General features: G+C 41.4%; 1 protein-coding gene across 7 annotated transcripts in view; it reads left to right on the top strand.

The window, feature by feature from the left end:
- Positions 1–17,481, top strand: part of RNF212B (ring finger protein 212B) — a 59,255-nt gene that overhangs the window by 38,254 nt on the left and 3,520 nt on the right. For 6 of the 7 annotated variants that reach the window (XM_072150716.1, XM_072150720.1, XM_072150714.1 and 3 more), the window contains 6 exons: positions 3,880–3,913; positions 3,990–4,049; positions 8,579–8,643; positions 12,599–12,660; positions 13,079–13,126; positions 16,763–16,997. The gene's annotated coding sequence lies outside the window, so the exon portion shown is untranslated. The remainder of the gene's footprint in view (positions 1–3,879; positions 3,914–3,989; positions 4,050–8,578; positions 8,644–12,598; positions 12,661–13,078; positions 13,127–16,762; positions 16,998–17,481) is intronic. The other variant, XM_072150717.1, reaches the window with a different exon arrangement.

The raw sequence follows: 17,481 nt of genomic DNA, 5'->3' as shown, positions 1-17,481 counted from the left end.
CTTGACTCATCTTAGTTAAATATGATTCTTCACTGTTATTTTTACATTACTTATATTATAAGATTTTATATAGAGAAAAGTGAGCTTTCTCAGTAAGTAGGAAATTCTAGAAAGGATATTTCATACCCTGCCCATGGGTGCTAAAAGTTTAGTGGGGTAACAGCTGGTAACAGGCTACCTTTAAAGGGGTTTCTGAGACCGTAAAAAAATTCTTTATTTATATAGCGCCTACAGATTACGCAGCGCTGCACAGAACTTGCTAAATCAGATAAACATTTACTTACCTTCGCAGTTCCTCCCTGCATCCTGCTCTGGCGTCTCTCCAGTCCATGCCCCTGTAAACAAACAAGGGCACCTAAGCTGCATTGCGTTTAACTTCTCGCTGGCCGAGGCGGCTGGCCACAGGATGGCCAGTTTTTTTGCAGGATGAGATGATTTTTCCAGTGTTACCATTGTGGGGTTGGTATCCCCTATTGATAAAAATGTATCAATACTAGATTGGTGTACCCTTAATACCATGGCCACCCAAGGTTATGCTCTTTACATTTATTCAAGTTCCAATGCTGTCTGCCTATTTACGCAAACACTCACTTTGGCCTCTACAGAAACGCTATTTTACAACCCTGAACAAATGGCTATAATCACAGCCGACCCTATGCGGCGTTTCGTCTCGACCACCAGATTCATCAGGGGTCTAATTCAATCTATATTTACATAATTCTTATGCCTTTTACGGACAGAGTATATGCCACGTGTGGCGTGCAGTCGGCATTGATATTAGCCGCGCTGTCCCCCTTCATGCGCCCCTTTATGCACCAATCATACAGCAGTCCGTCACTGATGACATTGATGGAAGCACTGCTACCCGGAGGTGTGGTATAACCTAGTACAACAATTGGATGTGCATCAATCAATTGGAGATGAGCCATGCCGCCCATCAACCGCGCAATGGCAACACTCAAAGCACAACAGGGACCTACCCAATAGCGGCTGGGTTCATGCCTCTCCTAAGAACAGGGGCTGCGGTTGTAGCCAGGCAAGCAGGTCCAGTCACACCAGGCCAGGAGGCGGAGCCACACACGAGAGGGCACAGAGCAAAACTACCCTCTCCCTATATCACAAAAGAAGAAGATTTTCCATAGGTGACATTTGGTTCTCTGGTGATGATGGTGTAAGAACATTCGGAGGATTTATGGCACACTAGGTTCATTAGATATTTGAGGGGGATTGTGATGCTTCCATCATGTTTATCACATTTCCACTGGAATACTTTCATGGATATGCCAAGACTCATAAAAATGTAAACCTGCCAAGTAGTGGGGGAAAGATAGGAAATGAGCATGGGGGACATGTGGTCCTATAGTTTTGCCATCTATGTCAACCCACATGCACTAATTCCATTATAGAGTTATGCAAGTTCATTCTCATGTCATATAGAATTCAGCCTTAGTATGCGCTGATCACATATCCCATATATAGCGCATTTCGGACCTTACTCATCATTAAGTGAGTGCTTCTGCGACCCATGTTTTGGGTCGCAGACGCACCCGTCTTCCTCTCCGTGCCACAGCAGCGCGGCCGTGGTGACACTCACCTCTCCTCACTCCAGTGGCATCTCCTGTGGTCCGGCTAATTGGTGCTGCTGGTGGCCTACCCTGAAAAATGGATTGCCTGTTCCTTTGGGCCTTGCCGGATCTTTGCACTTAGAGCCCTAGAGAAATCTTGTTCCCTTATGATACCCAGTGCATTTGTTGGGTTTCCCCCGGTTCCATTCCTGACCTTTGCCCTTGCAGGGAAAGTCGCGCCAGTGGAGCGACCTGGAGGTATCTGGCCCGCAAATCCAACCCGCTTTGCAGCAGGCTCTGGTGAAAACTGGGTGACATTAAGACCCTACTCCTAGGTGTCGGCTTACGTCATCGCCCGCGGTGGTTCAGTGGATCCACTACCCCTGACTCCTGACAGTACGATCCGGCCATGAATCCCGCCGAGGTTCCGCGACCTGAAGTGGCCGATCTCACCACCGTAGTGGCCCAGCAGTCCCAGCAGATTGCCGTGCAGAGTCAGCAACTTTACCAGCTGACCTACATTTTGCAGCAATTAAAGGGGTTATCCGAGTTTTAAAAATTAGTTAGGGCCAGGCTGGGGTGGGCTAGTTAAACATAATAAATATGTACTTACCTCCTCTGGCGCCGCAGATGTCCCTTCGCTATCCCTTCGATCCGTGCCCCTGTTTGTTTACAGGGGCACAGAAGCCGTGCACAGGGAGCTTTGGGTCCGCGATATGGCCGGCTCCTCCCATCCGTCCCTATCTCTCAGCGTTGTAAGCGCTGGGAGAAGTGTCGGATGGGAGCTTCCGGACGGTCGGAAGCTCCCTGTGCGCCCCTGTATAGAAACTGGCGCACAGAGGAAACGGACCGTGGTGGGGGACATCGGCAGCGATGGACGAGGAAAGTAGCTGTTTATTATGTTTAACTAGCCCACCCCAGCCCGGCCCTCAGTAAATTTTAAAACCCGGATAACCCCTTTAATATCCACCCAGCAACAGCAGCGTCTATATACTTATACCTGTGTCATGGTTTCTTTGCCCCCTGCCGGATCTTTTCGCCTAGAGAAAGCTTGTTCCCTTCTTATGCCCTGTGCATTTGTTGTGATTCCCTGTTCCGTTATTGATTTTGCTCCTCTTCTGCCTGTCCACGACTCTGTCTCAGTCCCACAATTTGTACCTCGCATTGGCCACCACCGTTGGCAAAGTATCGCCTGTAGAGCGACCTGGTGGTATCCAGATCCAGAAGTTCAACCCACTTTGCCGGCGGGCTCTAGTGAAAACCAGGTGCCATTTAGACTCCGCTCCCAATTTCATGGTACTCAATTTCATATGAACGTTTTTTTTTTTTTTTAATCAAAACATTTTAATAGTGATTTTTGTTTTTTACAACACTTTACAAACACACTGTTGCACAAAGGACCAAAACAATAAAAACATCCCATGGGATTTTGTCTAAATTGTATCTTTTAGGCCGTCTACAAGTTGAACTACAGCCCCAGTACTTTATTAAGTGTATTACAGTAGCGGCACTGAAGCCCCCAAGCATACCCCTGCCTTACCAGCTACTTCTTACAGATATGTCACTAATGTGTAAAGGTGAATGTGTTGCCACACTTGTCTCTGGATGATCTCTCCTGAGTACAGGTGATAATGAGGTCACACTTGTCTCTGGGACAGCCCCAGCCTCCTAGCTGTTACACCAGTAAAGCCCAGAGGCATCAGCGTGAAGAGGGGGCAATGGCTTTGGGTAGCTCCGTCCACCTTGACCCGACAGCAGAATGCCCGGGAAGAGACAGAGGAGAGGGAGTGTTGTGCACTGCTCATGACACAAATTATGGCCTGGCATACTCAGAATATTCAGAAGGGTTATCTGCAGCATCCACACCACATCTCCTCAGCCTTCTCTCTACTGCCTGTTTATGAGGTGCTGTCAGGAGCCAAAACAGCAGTTCTGCAGAGTTATGCACCCCTCATTGATTCCCAGGTACACGAAAAAGTCTGTGTGTTTTAAACATCAAGCTTTTTTAAAGGTGTAAACAGGCTGTACAAGCGTCTGTGCGACCTCTGATCGTAGACTTGATCTGCCTACAGCTTCCCAATCCCAGCAATGTCCATGCTTTTGCAAGAATTGCTTCTGTGCCTGTACAATTACCAGGCAGGGGTTATACATCCAAGTGTGGGAGCTACATCCCATTTTTTGTGTTATCAGATGTAGCAAAAAACAAATGTTAGTTACGTAAACCACAAAAACAGAACTAGAGGAATATATATTCTGCTGACAACTATGTCAAATATTTAATTAAAATAATACTTTCATTATATTGTATTTTCAGGTTCTCCTTTGTCTGACAACAGCATATCCTATAGGTGAGTTATTTTCGCATTAACTTTTATGGTCACTGTTGGTGATATACATACACACACATATAAACTATCTTTTCAGGTCCTCCCAAGTCTATATGTCCTCTTCACCATCGACGAATAGTAGATCTGATGTAACAAGGTTAGAAGCAATTCATAAACATTCCAAGTATTTGTAGCTGATTACAGAGAAAGTTTGAGATCTGAGCACTGTTCATAAAAACTGAGGGATTGCACACAGGGACAAATAGATATTGCTTTGTAGTTCACTGATTTTGGCCTAATTAGCTATGCACCTACTGGGTTAATATCTATAACTTTAGTGGGGTAAGGCAGTGAAGGTGTAAATGTCAGTGTCCTTGGTGAGCTAGGATAGAGAAATGGTTGATGTTATATACTTGGTGCTCAGTAGGTTACTGACTTTTAGACTCCATGCACACGTCCGTGTGACCAGACATGTGCCATGAGCCGCAGGCCATGTGGCCATGTAACTGAGTGCCTGCAAAGCCAGGCAAGAGCAAAACCTGCTGAGAATAGGATTCACGTCTATGGTGGCCGTGTGCATGGAGCCTTGAACTTGTCCGTGTAGCTGTAAAGCAGGTGTTAGAATGTTACGCAGACTTCTTCCTTTGCCACTTCTGTTTTACAGACAGCCTACATCAGGGGTCCCCAAACTTTTTACATAGGACCTCTCGAACCCTTGGAGGGCCGGATTAAAGTTTAAAAATAAATAGCGGTACATGTGACCGCATCCGTAATACAATGGGCCCCCCCTTCAATTAATTATTTAATATACTGCACCCCCTTGTGAACTGTTTTATATATGACGTCATCACGCGGCCACGCATCCTAGTTCATGGAGCAATGTGTGCCGGGGTTGTCTTTTGGCCACATCGCTCTAGTAATAGAGCGTACGTTTCCGGCCGCATCGAGCACTATACAGTGACGGGCAGGAGCTTCCTGTCCGGACAGACTAAGGCCCCTGCCCGATTGTCAAAGGCCGTGGGGGGCCCGGCGCTGGCGCGCCAAGAGACAAGGATCGGACAAAAACGTTCCGCAGGCCGTAGTTTGGTGACCCCTGGCGTACATGGCACTATCCGTCTCAGTGACTGCTCACTATACCCTTCCAGTAGATTGTTTTTGTGACCAAACCATGGAGTAGTAAAAGAAGCTCCAGGATACACTATGGAAAAACTACCATAGTGTATCCTGGAGCTTCTTTCACTGCTCCATGGTCCAGTTCAATCTTTTAGTGGTTGACAAAAGATAGGCATGCCTAACCAGACTGGTGTGTGGTTACACAGCTTCAGATACAACAAGCTGCCATGCTTGTGTTTAGCATAGTTTCAGCATATTATGCTACTGTTTACTCCCCACTCACATCAATGAGTCTTAGGGGCTCATGACCCTTTTGCTTCTTCACTACTTGTCCTTTCTTTAACCAGTTTTGGATAGGTATTAATCACAACATACCAGAAGCATCCCATGAGACACAATATAGTCATGACCAAGTCCTATCCAGTCCAATTGGTGCCTAGGTGTAATAAGCAGACCAAACGGTATAAATTGGTGCAATTTCAGAAATGCAAATCAATAAAGAAACCATGGTTCTGCACCCTCATGATTCATACATTGGTGAGTTACGATGCACGGTGGCTCAGTGGTTAGCACTACAGCCTTGCATCGCTGGGGTCCTGGGTTCAAGTCCCATCCAGGTCAACAACTGCGAAGAGTTTGTATGTTCTCTCCATGTTTGCGTGGGTTTCCTCCCACACTCCAAAACATAATGGTAAGTTAATTAGATTGTGATCCCTGTTGGGGACATGGACTGATTTGGCAAGCTCTGTGTCTGCTATATAAATAAAGGAAATATTATTACTATTACAGGCGGTCCCCTACTTAAGGACACCCAACTTACAGACAACCCATAGTTACAGACAGACCCCTCTGACCTCTGGTGAAGCTTTCTCAATGCTTTACTAAAGTCTTAGATTGCAATGATCAGCTGTAAGTTGTCTGTAATGAAGCTTTATTGATAATCCTTGGTCCCATTACAGCAAAAAATGTTTAAACTCCAATTGTCACTGGGGCCAACTTAAGAACAAACCTCCGGACCCTATCTTGTACGTAACCCGGGGACTGCCTGTATTATTATAGTAAACACCAATACAGATCTGTTCACACTCCCATATACTTTTATCAACCATCTCACTTCAGTCTTCACCCAAAATATGGAATGCGTACAGATCTAGGAGTAATAAACACACCATATAGTGTAAACCGCTAGGTAATAAGAATATTTACGTCTACCCACAAAATATGTAAAAACAATGCCAAACAGTCCAGACATGCAGCATGCTAAAGCGAATAACTGCCCTGTCTACATTTAAGATGACATTTATTTTAAAGCATGAATTAATCAAAACTTCCTTCTACTTACTCTGTCCAAATATCAATGCAATCTAATATATAATGTTCATACAGAAATATGTCCTATCTGTATAAATTATAGGTATTGTACAACAGAAACAACTCATGAATTACTAACAAGAGACCCAACTAGCGTTTACAATAAAGATTTACAACAACAACCTACAGTCTACAACCTATAGTCTTGGGGATCCTTCCCTCACAATTAGAATACAACAATATTTTAGACACATTTTTACATCATCCAGTGCAAAAGACATAGTTGTATTTAAAAGATTCTCAGCACTTAAAAGATATCTTGAATGATTAAAAAAATGTTTATATGTACGTGATGTTTCCTCATTCTACACCTACAAACAGCAGGAAGCAGGGGCAATCAAAAAAATCTTTGTTTAAAAAGAATGTATGTTACCACAGCCAATCTTGGTACATAGAAACAGCAGCTGAGCCAAGCTTATTAAATAGATAAATTACCAGAACCAAGTTTACTACATAGATACAGGGTCGGAACCAAAAAAGAGTTAGGGAGACAGTCTTATAATGCATTGGGTGGTTATCGAAGCATTACAACAGTAAATGAGTGTTTGGGTGTCCGCTGCCTCCCCTCCTATAGTGGTTACTGTGTGTAAGGGCCGTTTCACACGAACGCATGTAGCCCTAGTAAACCTGCTGTATGGTGGAACGATCCCATGGGCTGCACACACAGCAGTGGACGGGAGTCCCTGCATTATATAGAAATATAAAGCAAGAACGTTCCCTCTGCCGGCCGAACAGTCATGTCACAACTATATTAACTATTACAGTTTTGGCACAGCTTTTCAGGCGGCAGAGGGAACATCCATGCATTATATTTCTATGCTCTGTGTGCAGCCCGTGGGATTGTGCCACCATACGGCATGTTTGCATGGGCTGCACATGTTGAAATGTGAAACAGCCCAAAGACATCTTCTATTTTCTGAAAATGCTTGTGAGTGTGCCCTATATAAGCAATGGTTGTAACCTAGGTTTATTTCAGCAATTTTCATATTGAGGTGTACATTAACAATATATCGATTATGGTGACTTTATGACTTGTTGTAGTGGAATAGATAGGGGAAATTATTGGATATTTGGTGATCTGATTCATATAATAATGAGATATTATGTTTTTTAAGTGTTTTTAAATAAAGTATTGGTGTTATTTTTACAAAAAACAGAATGTATTGAGTCCTTTTCTTTAGGTTGATGCATTTTGTATGCAGTTTTGGAATAGTGGGCGGTGGATGCCTAGCTTATAGATGTATAGCTTAAAGATGTATTTATTTCTCAAATACATTTCTCACAATGTCTGATGCTGAATGATAAATCTTATGTAGTACAAGACTGTCTTTGTGTAGGTTGCCCTCATAGGAGAAGATACTAGAATTGTGATGGCATGGGTAATATCAGCACTAACTGTAAAACTGACAGATGATATCTTTGATCAAATGAGATTTTTGATTTCCTTCTTCTACCTGGTCACAATGTCAGCTTCTTCCAGTCATAACTCGTCTCTGCAGATTTAGCAACACAAACATTTTAGGTTCCTAACATCATGTCCTCCACCTTCTTAATAGAAACTTAATATTGTTCTTTTGCTCACTTAGAGATCACTGTAATGTCCCCACAGTAGCCAATACACCAATGGTACCCCCCAATAGCCAATATAGTAATGGTGTCCCTACAGTAAACGGCTACAGAGAGATAGGCACTACCAAATAACGGTGTCCATGCATCAATAAGCACTAAACAATCAAATATACAAAATAGTTTTTTCAATATTCAAAAAGACATTAAATAACAGGACATGTGATAAAACACACTTAGAGGTGTTTAAAGCAATTCAGGGCTAAAGGTGGTGTTAGCCCAGCTACCCTCTAACACATACTACACTATTGGTGCAGTGCGTGGTTTCTCTTGTCTTTTTCAGTATACCACAGAGGGGAAGACAAAATCTCCTGCCATCATCTATTCAAATAGTAGCTATGCAATGTCAATGGAGCAGAGAAGTCTTGTGCATGTTGGACTACAATCATATGCAGTGCTAGGGAATGCCCCACAGCCAAACTCTGAATGTAGAAGGAGCTGCAATTTCTGAATGCAAATTATTTTACTACAGGCACCTAGCACCATATGTGTGCGTAGGTTTTTCTTGCTCAAAGTTGTTCATAGACTTTAACATTTGCAGCTAAACATATGCCTTATCTCTTTTCCTGATGCAAGGACTGACAGTTCAAGTATCCAGATTCAAACTCCTAATGAAACCAACAATTTCAGGACAAATTCAGGTAATAACATATGATTGTTAAAATGTACCCTATACAGTAAAAAAATATATTAATTTTGGAGAGCTGTAAGTAAAGTCAATAATGGAAGGTAAATGTACTTCAATATGCAACCAATTTCCTGGTTGGCGTCTAACTAATGTAACTGCTATCTTCTAACATGAAGAAAGTGGTCTGGTACAGGACACTTTAGATTAGTCATCTATTTAATGTCAAAGATTTTTATTAAACGGAAAGCAGAGAATGCAAGGGCGGATGATCCGACTGAGCGCGGGATTTAAAATTCAAATTGTGTCGCAATTCAATGCACTTACATACACCAGGAAGAAGATGGTGAACTCAGTCGAACCTAAGTGGGGAAGCTACACATGCAGGATATCGGGCGCACGATCTTAGTGAATTGCGGCATAGTGCGTGATCGTCGGACAATGCACTTTCGTGAACTCTGCAGGACCGGGTAAGTAAATGTGACCCATAGTCGAAGTTAAGGCAGAAAAGAAGGGGGGGGGGACATGGGGTAGTTACAGTAAAGAAATAACGAGTCCACAAGGAGGAGAAGGGAGGAGAGAAGAGATGGGTTTATGGGCTAGAGATAATCTAGATCATCCTCTATGTGTAGTGTGATCAGGGTTGTGATTGATTATGGTGTCCATTTCAGTTTGAGACGATAAACTCTAAGGAGCTAGTAGGGTAGTAGGCAACGGCAGTTAGACATAGTCTATCCAGGGCTGTTTTATGATATGCCTCCATATTGTCATCCCATATTGCTGAAATTTCTTCATACAATAACATTTGTGAGATCCTTACCTTCACCTGATCCACTGACAGGATTGGTGATTTCCAGTGGGCTGCAATGTGTATCCTGGCTGCCATACATATGAACTGACACAACTTGTGAATGTGAAATTTAAACCTCTGTGGTTTATCGGCCAACAGCATTACCTCAGGAGTGGGTTTAACAGTCATCTTCAGGACCGTCAATATCAGTTGGGCTATATGGCTCCAGAATACAGCCACCCTCGGACACGTCCACCAAATGTGGGCCATCGTTCCCACCTGGCCACATCCTCCTAGAGCACAAGGGTGATGCAGATGGGAAAAGTTTATGAATGCATTCCGCAACAAAATAGGTCCTATGTAGACTCTTAATGGATGTTTCAGCTCGCGTCACTTGGAGGCTTCCCCTCACCACTGCCTCACAGCAATGTCTCCACCTTTGCAATGACATATTAACATTTAAGTCTGACTCCCATTGTGTCATCAAGTGCAATTTCTGATCTTTTAGGTGGATGATTCAATATCGAATATATATAGAAGACAAAACAGCTTTGGACATTTAATCATTTTTGCAAGTAATCTCGAAAGACGTCATATCTGGGAGGGGGGTTTGAGGACACAGAGAGCTCCAGTCATCTATTTAAAGGGAATCTGTCAGCATAAAATGACTTAATCATACACCTGGCATCCCCTTGCGTATGATTGTATGCTGAGTAGCCACCCCCAAATACATCAGGAGGAGCAGGGACTGCATGAGCACCAAAATATTAATAAATATTCACCATTATTTTTTTTATTTCCCACAGTTTTTTGTGATTACATTCTGGTTGACAGAATTTAATAAAGTCTTTTTAGAGGATATGAACAAAAAAAAACATTCAATCTGGCATTTGATTTTTTCATACAAAATTTTCTTCCATTTACAGTATGACATAAATAGCATATCACCTTTATGTAGTTTGACTGTGGCTGTAACTGAACTATTAGTTTTTTCTTCACCGTCGTCCTAAAGTAATAACCTATACAGGCGGTCCCCTACTTAAGGACACCCGACTTACAGACAACCCATAGTTACAGACAGACCCCTCTGACCTCTGGTGAAGCTTTCTGAATGCTTTGCTATAGTTCCAGATTGCAATAATCAGCTGTAAAGTTTCTGTAATGAAGCTTTATTGAGAATCATTGGTCCCATTACAACAAAAAATGTTTAAGCTCTAATTGTCACTGGGGCCAAAAATTTTTTTTCTGGATCTACAATTATTAAATATACAGTTTCGACTTACATACAAATTCAACTTAGGAACAAACCTCCAGACCCTATCTTGTATGTAACCCGGGGACTGCCTGTATATGAAGAATTTTGTTTTCATTATTAAGCATTTTTACTAAATTATTAATAGTATATGATGTTCACTGAAGGGGTTAAACAATTAATTATTCTGGGGCCAGAACTGTTATAGATTCATCCTTCCCAAATTGTGAGATTTAAAAATAAAACAACATTTATAAATAGTAAAATGATTTTGATGGTTTAAGGTGGAATTTGAAAGTTAAATTTAAATTTTATATTCTATTTTGTTTTTGTGTTAATTTATTTTGGTGCATAACTGTACATTACACTGTGCTAATATATCGCCCACTACCTAGAGTTATATTGTCGTACAGCAACAGGAAAAGGGCATGTATTTGTTTTTTTTGGCGCTCCTTTTACATTGAGCGTGTAACACAATTCTGTCTAATACTGCTTGATTAATGTGTCACATGGACTGACTGTGCACAGGGACTTCCTTTTTCAACGCAGAATTGTGCAGCAGTAACACAAATGTGTCACGGAGACTTCTTAAATACATGTGCAAGCAGTTTGCACTGAAAAGAACATGCAAAGTCCAACAGAAAACTGGCACAGGGGCTTTAATAAATCTACAGTGTGAGCCATTTATATGGATACACATAAATAAAATGGGAATAGTAGGTGAGGAGTGGAGAACATTTTCAAAATGGGTGTTGATCATGCCGGTTGATAATAATGGTGTACTTGGTTTTAATGTATTAATGTAGCTTTATTCTTTCATGTGTTATAACCACTTATAAAATATGTTCAGTGCTGCCCATTGTGTTGAATTGTCAATGCAACCCTCTTCTCCCACTCTTGACACACTGATAGCAACACCGCAGAAGAAATGCTAGCACAGGTTTACAATATCTGTTGTTTCAGATGCTGCGCATCTCGTATTTTTCACAGAATTGACAATTGCCTTCAGAAGACCCCAAAGGTTCCTACATGAACAGTTTCCTGGAAAGTAGATTAGTCGTTGTTAGCTAGTTGAATGGCCACCAAGATCTCACTTTGCCTTTTATATTTCTATCTCTAGGCTATTGTCTATGCTATAAAGATAGATATGTGCAGTGTCTGAAACTATGGGTACTGGAAGCCTGTGCTAGCATTTCTTCTGCAGTGTTGCTATCAGTGTGTCAAGAGTGGGGGTTGCATTGACAATCCAACACAATGGGCAGAACTTAGAACACATTTTAGAAGTGGTCATGATCTTGTAAATAACTAATGAAAGAATAAAGAACACCATTGTTTTAGTGTTGATGTGTTACATGACCCTATTGCCATTGGAAAAAAAAAAGTTGAATCCAAAATGACCGACTTCAAAATGGCCGCCATAGTCAACACCCATCTTGAAAAGTTGATATCCCATTTTATTTAGGTGTATCCATATAAATGGCTGACCCTGTATATGCACAGCAGCGTGTAAAATGCTGGTAGATGGTGGTGATCACTGAAGTGTTTAGAATATAATTGGCAAATAATGTGATGTGATCTTATACAGTATATATACATTGGGGCACATTTACTTACCCCGTCCCCAGAGTTCACAGAAATTGCATTGTCCGACTCCAAAGCACTGTGTCGCGATTCACTAAGATATCCGATATCCTGCATGTGCCGCTTCCCCGCTCAGGTCCAACAGAGTGCACCATCTTTTTAGTGGTGCATCTAAGTGCTTGGGCTTGCGACACAATTTGAAAGTTAAGTCCCACGCTCAGTCCGAATCAGTACACAATGTGCTTCTCCAAGATCCTTTAAGCCGTGGTGTCTCTTCTAGGTCATTAACTTAAATAGAAAATAAAGTAACATCCATAACAGTGACATAATAATATTTTCTTTTTACAGAAGCTGCACGGGATTCTTTCAGTACTCCATATAACAACACAGACCGCCTAAGGGCCCTTCAGGTACATGTTATTTATAAACCGTCTTGAATTGATCTATTTAAATAAAAGGTTTACCCCACTAAGGTAGCAGCACCCTCAGGTAGGGTGTGAAATGCGCACATTGCACATGCAGTGTACCTACCGCACTTGTGCAGTGAAGCCAAGGTGTGCTTAGCCAGCGCCACTTGCCGCAATGCACAGATGCCAGGAGCTCTGGATGAAGGTAAGTATATATATTTCTTTAAATACGACCTTTGGGTAGTTACCACATGTTACCTCTAACCTAAATTGAGCAGACAAAGACTGAGAACTTGAATGTTAGCTAAATGAATTAGCCAGACCTCGATTACTATATACCGGTTTTACTAACTCTTATACTTCTTTTTAGAAGAAATATATTTATGCTAATATGATTATAATTGGTTACGTTGTTTTACAGCTAATTTTTACTCCTAAAATGCCAGGATCACTTGCCTTCAGAAAATAAGTAAGTGTCTCTTTCTCTGCATACAACAAATGGTGCCCTGTTCTTATAAACAGTTGCTAAAGTTATCAGAGAAATGTAGCATGACAACTATTCAAATAAATAGGTGTTTATGTAATGCTTGCATGTATAGCATCCGCCAAATTAGCCCTCTGTTCATGCACAACCCCTCCAACTCATTGATATCCGTGTGCCAAAGCAGAGCCAGCATTATTGGTAGCCAAAGAGGACATTTGACATGGCCCCCACCTAGAATTGTGTTTCTAGGTGTCAAGGAACCGGAGTTATTCAGGTTTAAATTGAGGATTTCAGGTGCGATTTTTATATATAAAAATCACTCCAATGGAAATATTGGCTTTATGTTACTCCATTATGATAAGCGGTAATATCAACTAATATTCATGTTTTTTCACTCTCCTATCGAGAACTATCTAAGAACACACTTGCTCTCTTATTGCCTTTTATTTCGAGATTTTTTTGCAAAAATTGACTGATAGGATGAACATTCGATCCTCTTTGCCTAATGTCGCTAAATATTAACACCGCAACCCAGAACATGTCCACAAAGCTATATGTAACCAAAAACACAAACACGTTCCTGAATAAAGTTTTTATTTCACACCATCCTCCATTATTTACACCTATGTTATGACGTTCACATTCTCATTCCTATGAACTGCAGGGGGTCTGTTATTGTGCGGCTAATACATTGGCACACATTTAAAAGTGACTTTTATGATCTCATTAGCTTGGTTTATGGATATATATTTATTTGGGTTACCATTGTGTAAGGGAGCAAACAATGATAGATCTGCAAAAATAGTTTGGTGTCCCCTGTGGATTTAACATTCCCTTTGCTCCATATCAGCATTTGTACATATTTAGGAGGAAATTTTTTTTGTTTCAGCATTTTCGGGAGTGTAAATTTTTGATGTTTCGTATTGTGGTATAAATAAATCTGCTCACTTTGTGTAAATCGCTATTTGTGTGTAAACCTCCACTTCGATGTGCACTTTTTGTTTAATAATTTGTGTTTGTCACAAAGTTACATGAGGATGGTCCGGACTGTCAACTGTTAAGGCAAATGCATCGCCTGGTTGTCTGCTTTCAAAAATATATAGGTTTTATGGCGCCTTTACTTTTTAATATGTTTTATTGCTATGTTTTGCAGGTTGTGACTGTCTTAAAATTTCTAGCTGAAAAGCAGATATTTAGTTATTATTTAAGTTTTAGTGATATATGATGATTTATTCATGTGAACATATCAATATGAGGCATTTGTGAACTCTGCACATGTACCTCTATTACATTTAGGAGATGTGAAGCGAAATATTTTCTGTTTGGAGCACATTTTTTGCCATCAAAGTCAAATTTGATGAAGGCGCCTATGTCTATAAACTCTTTAATGCAATTTTGAAAATGGGGCAAGTGTCTTCTTTCAGAAAATATGTGGTTTGTTCCGGTTTACTTTAATTCTTTTTGCTGTAATTTCAGTTTTATTTGTAAACGTCAAAATTGCTCTGGCCAATAAATGCGACAAAATATCCAGAAATTCAGGGATCAATTTGGCTAGCTTTGTGCAGCTCTGCGTTATATGTAGGCGCTATATAAATAAAGAATTATTATTAAATGCCTGGCAGTGAAAGAGTTAATACCCCTTGGTTGAATTCCCAGATAACGATGCTCATCATCTATCTCCTGTCTATATATCTTTCTATTTATCTATCTTCTATAATCTGACCATTTATATCTATTTATTAACTCCTTGGAGTTTGTATTTATTAATCAATCTTCTATCTCTCTTCGACTGTATTTGTCTCTCATATCTATCTACTGTATATATAATCTACTTTATAGTTCTGCATCTAGAAATCTCTATCATCTTTCATATTTATCTTCTATCATAATAATAATGATCATTTTTTATATAGCGCACACAGATTACACAGCGCTGCACAGAGCTTGCCAAATCAGTCCCTGTCCCCATGAGGCTCACAATCTAATCAACCTACCAGTATGTTTTGGACACTTTGCAGATGTTGACCTGGGACTTGATCCCAGGTCCCCAGCGCTGCAAGGCTGTAGTGCTAACCACTGAGCCACCGTGCTGCTCATCATCTATCTCCTATAAAGTTCTCCCACATTACAGATTGTTTTACCGTACTAAAGAAGCCTCTTACTGACTGTGACTGGTCATAAAATAGTTTTATTTTGGGGCCCCATTTTTAGTTTTCCCCAGGGCCCCACTTCGTCTAAAACCGTCCCTGGCCTAAGGCGTGCTATCCATTGTTTTAAAGGATAACACAGGGCCCCAAATATTGGAGCTGGTCTTGGTTTTGTCTGTGTTTGTGGCATGGCCAGTCCTTTTCTACTTCATAGGAGCCTGAGCGGACCTCAGATTTTATAAGGGCTGCAAACAACATACCGCAGGGTCCATTTTTTGCACATTGTACATGTTTTGTGTGCAGGGAGGCAAAGATGTAATTATCGACCGTCCTGCATATTAGGATCTACCACACCGTCCTAGGTGGCGGAGGGAATGTCCCTCCCCAGACGTATTTAGAGTTGAGTGTAATGGTAAAGTACTTAGCCATCGGCTTCTTGCTGCACCATTAGGCCTATAAGGGCAGTCAGATGTGGTGTGATGCCATCTCCAGAGCCGTACACAGCCACAGCTGGAAAGAGATTAGAGGGCCACTACAGGGAAAGGTGAGTGTGTAAAGAAAGGTGGACATAACCCACATGGGAGGTTTTATTTCAGATTACCCTTTGGCATTGTACTAGCAAACGACTGGCATTCTTACATGTGAAAACAGACGTTTAAACGGGTACCATACATCTCCATTCTTTTCAATGGGTAATACAGCCTTCCATGGAAGTGCCGTGTTGTGCACCATACCGTTTTTGAGCCATATAAAAATATAGAGCACATGCCATATATATGTACAGTATCCAGAACCAGTGGGAGGTGCATTCTGTCAGCCATCCATCATTTGCCAGCCCACCGTACTTTATACAGATACAATGGCATACAGATGAAAAACATCACGTATATGCGTATTCATACAGCATGGAAATTACAGGTTTGTGTGAATGTAGCCTTAAAGGAAACCTACCACTTGAAATGGCAGGTTTAAGAAGAAAACACCGAGCACCAGCTCAGGGTGAGCTGGTGCCGGAGCTTATTTTTGTTAGTGTTTTAAACCGCTGTATCGCTTTTTAAACTTTATAGCCGGCGCAGGGAGGTACGCGCTCGGCGCTTACCATGCACGCGGCTCTCCTTCACTTCCTATGTAGCCGCGTGCATGGTCGCGCGCATGGAAAGCGCCGAGTGCGTACCTCCCTGCGCCGGCTATAAAGTTTAAAAGCGATACAGCGGTTTAAAACACTAACAAAAATAAGCTCCGGCACCAGCTCACCCTGAGCTGGTGCTCGGTGTTTTCTTCTTAAACCTGCCATTTCAAGTGGTAGGTTTCCTTTAAAAAACAAAACATTAGATGGTTGAACAGCGACCTCTTGTGGTTACAATGATGCACGTGTGGGAAATTGGAAACCCTGAAAGGAAAAGTGCAACTTACAATAGTAAACTTATATAATTTATTAACAGAAAATAATTCCTATTTTTCTCCCTTACATTAGAGAAGAGAAAGCCTTAGGGTGTGCCCTCCACATGGTCGCAAATAAAAGAAAGGCCTTTCTCCCAGGAAAAGTAGCCTCTAAAGAGGGCTCAGCTGACCATACAACCTGCCCCACTGCATCCGTCGATAATGGCTTCTCTACAGTTACCCCAGAAGTAGACTCTGCTGTGGTAGAGTGAGCCTTTAGTAGGGAGAATGTCCTGTTTTGTCTAGCCAGTAGTACTCCTCAGTGAATGGTAAGTACTAGATAATGTCTGGTAGATAAAGTCTGAAATTCTCTAACTTTCCTTGATGAAGTAAAGGCTTGTGTGATAATTTTCACATAGTATGAGGCTTCCTTTAAGGTTTCAAAAGGACTGCTGCATTCAAGTCCTCTGGAGTATCGGAGACCATGTAGCTGGAAAGATTCTAGAAGTTGTTGTGATTATTTAGGACAAAACAAGACATTTTAGACCCCAGAGGATGATCCAAATTAAGTCATACCACCACTAGTCCATCATAAGACAAACTATGGTAACTGCTCTGGTTTTATTATTGTTTAGACCAGGGGTCAGGAACCTTTTTGGGGCCAAATTTTTTAAAATATAATTCTGCAAGAGCCGTACAATATGTTTAAAGGAACTCTGACAGATCAATCACTCCAGCAGTCATAAGTATAGCCAGGAGTGTTCCTCCCTGCTGTACTAAGCCACCACTGGACCAAAACAGTGGTAAATCCCT

This window comes from Engystomops pustulosus, chromosome 1 (assembly GCF_040894005.1).
Source record: "Engystomops pustulosus chromosome 1, aEngPut4.maternal, whole genome shotgun sequence".
Taxonomy (NCBI): Eukaryota; Metazoa; Chordata; class Amphibia; order Anura; family Leptodactylidae; genus Engystomops; species Engystomops pustulosus.
The sequence above is the reverse complement of the archived record's forward strand: the minus strand, read 5'-3'. Positions and strand labels throughout refer to the sequence as shown.